General features: G+C 38.9%; 1 long non-coding RNA gene across 1 annotated transcript; it reads right to left on the bottom strand.

Moving 5' to 3' along the window:
* Positions 1-249: 249 nt before the first annotated feature.
* Positions 250-2,924, bottom strand: LOC104954524 (uncharacterized). The gene is made up of 2 exons (XR_799341.1): positions 2,298-2,924; positions 250-1,998 (listed from the first exon to the last, which is right to left on the bottom strand). It is a non-coding gene; the product is annotated as an uncharacterized lncRNA (long non-coding RNA).
* Positions 2,925-2,930: the final 6 nt, after the last annotated feature.

The raw sequence follows: 2,930 nt of genomic DNA, 5'->3' as shown, positions 1-2,930 counted from the left end.
TAATTGTTTGTTAAGACATACAATACTACGAAATGTATTATAAAATGTATTTATAATATATAAATTGGTCATTCAATTAAAAATGAATGGCATATTATAGGACATTTTTTATTGGTTGGCCTTGGATTCAGGAGTATTCGGCTCAAAGAAATCCATTTATTTTACCATCACATACTAAACATGAATTTAAATGTCCACCGGCAAGATCACATTTTATTAGCATGTAAATAAATTATCAAAAAAAAGGCATTTATTTTTCAGCAGTAAAGCAAATATGTTTATTAAGCACTTTAATATACATCAGAAAATTCCACTTCATATAATACAGGAATTATTTTTAAATGAAGGTTGAATTTACATGTTAAGCTATTTACAATCCAATCACTGACAGTCAACTCAAAGATGACGAAACACAGTCAAGACAAACGAGAAACTGCTGAATAAGACTATACAGAATGTTTTCCAACACTGCTTCTAGACCCCATCCTGCCTTGAATCCTTCTAATGACCCTTCATGGCGGACGTTTGAGCTACTGTAGTACTGAAGAGCTGATGCTTTCACTAGGGCTTTTGAGTGTTTGTGCATGCGATACGTTTCTACTCCCCCCCCCCGATCCTAGTTCTTGGCAAAAAATAGCTCACTGTTGACAAAATGAAAAGCCTGTAAAAATATGACAGAGCCTGTAAACGCTAACGCAGCTCTCCACACAGTTCATGAGAAACAGATGTTTCAGTTCCCTCAGCGTCACAGTCGAGCACCTCCCCCCCTTCCTCTCTCGAGGGGTTAAGTCCTGTTGAACCGATTTCCAGCTTCTCACAGGGAGGAGGTGGGACAGAATTACGTTGGATCAAACTTTGGCTTTACAACTCTGCATATCATTCACAGCTATGTGTCGTCTTGATGGCTGAACCCTTTTTAAACCATTTTGTGCCATGCTCCTGAAAAAAATCCAGCAGGAATGACTGGAAATGAACCACATGACAAGAAGGAAACAAAGCTTTGATTTTGTTTCTTGCATTGCAGTACACGTAACTCTGCAGACAGATGTATTTGTTTTTTTGTAATTTTTTTAAAACACTGCTTTCACTTGAAATTGCTGCATTTAGCACCAGACGTTTGCTGACGGTACACAATGGGTTATTTAAATAGTTTTACGCAAACACAAAATAATAACACACAAGCAACTGAGAAATCCCATAGGGACAAAATGAACTTTTTTTTACATTTGAAATGAACCTCCCTCTTTCTTACATATTTGTAATAATACACAAAACCAACAAAATTGGGAGTCCAAAAATAACTGCAGGCAACTTCTGAACACAGCACCATGGTTTAGCGTAATGCAACAAAAAAAATGGAGCAAAAGTGGCTTTTTTCCAAAAAATAAATATGCTTGTATATATGCTTGTTATGAAAATTGCCATTGCTATTAACATATTACACACAACGTAGGCTTAGCACACTGATCCACGGTTAACACAGATTTGTTTGGGTCTCTAGAAAGGCAGACTATCAATGCTTTTAGAAATCATACCACGGCATGAGTTACTGTTATGTCCTCTGGTCTTGTGACAATGTACTCAGTGGTACATTGCTGTCAGTGTGAACAAAGAGACAAACATAATATAACATAATAAAAAAACATTGGTATGTTTCTCTCAAACAGTTACTTTGATAAAACATGGATGGGATACAAAGTGAATAGAACAAATGCATGTCTGTCATTTTACTCTTAAAAGTGCATACACTGTTTATTAAATAGCATTACATTAAATTAAAATGATAGTTTGCATGAATACATGAAGAAGGCTGTAACAGATGTAGGCACATCGATGTATCAGTTCACATAAGCTGCATTCAACAATCGTCCCTTGGTTTTGTTTTGAGGTCTCCCCATGATGAGAAAAAACATCCAGTATTTTTTTTTTACGCAGATGAAAACAGTTGCTTTGGCACATTCCCTCCAATGTCTGCATGACGAATGGCATTCAAGACAGCTGAAACAGTACAGGAATGATCTGGGTTAATGTTGTTTGGGAGGGCAAAACGTCTGCTTATCCAGATTGAAGCATTATTCATGCAAGTCTGATTAACTCCAATTACTAACGGTTGTTTTGAGTGCAGTAGAGTGCTAACTAAAAGTCACTTATCAGCCTAATTATTAGCCACTGCAAATGAAGAGACAAGCCTTGCCTACGTGACATCACCCTGACTTCATTTGAACTTTGAGACAAATGCTTGATGTTTTCGCCACAAGATTAAATTCTTAAGGACTATTTTGAAAAGTATCTCTTACCAGCTATAACGGAGTCTCCTTTTTGTAGTTAAACCCAGGGTCTGATCCTTCAATCTGCAGTTTCAGGGCTTGTTTAAGGCTTAGTTCTGTTTCCCCAATGGGATAGTTCTCTAGAACATCCTGGTGGCCTCTGTTCTGTACAGTCCGAGGAACCGATACCCTACTCAGGAAAACCTGATTACCCTGTTGATGATATTTGGGGTTGGTCATGATGCCGTTCCTCCTCTTCTCAGAGCAGCTCTGCTGCTGGATGAATAATTGATCCTGGCTCTGCCCCCTTTCCTGCCGATTTGAACCACCGATCACGATCTTGCAATGGGGATCCTTCACTGAAATGTTCGCTACTGATTTGTTGAGAGCCATCCTCTTGTCAAACTGTGTCATCTCGTACTCCAGAACCTGACTTTGGGTTGATCCGCTGTTCTTGACTTTTTTCTTGTCTCCGATTCCTCCTTTGCTGTTCGATGTCCCATTTCCGGTCTTACTTCCCTTTGTTGACTTTGGACCAGATTTTAACTGGTCCCAGTCAAAGTCATTGGATGGAGATGATGGGTGCTGACCAATAGACTTAGTCGTAGAGGAAGGGGACACAATTGACTGTCTGCTCCGGCTGCGAGGCAGTGAGTGCTGTTG

The sequence above is a fragment of the Notothenia coriiceps genome, unplaced genomic scaffold (genome assembly GCF_000735185.1).
Source record: "Notothenia coriiceps isolate Sejong01 unplaced genomic scaffold, NC01 NC01_scaffold00023496, whole genome shotgun sequence".
Lineage (NCBI taxonomy): Eukaryota > Metazoa > Chordata > Actinopteri > Perciformes > Nototheniidae > Notothenia > Notothenia coriiceps.
Note: the sequence above shows the minus strand (reverse complement) of the source record. Positions and strands in the feature narration are given on the sequence as shown.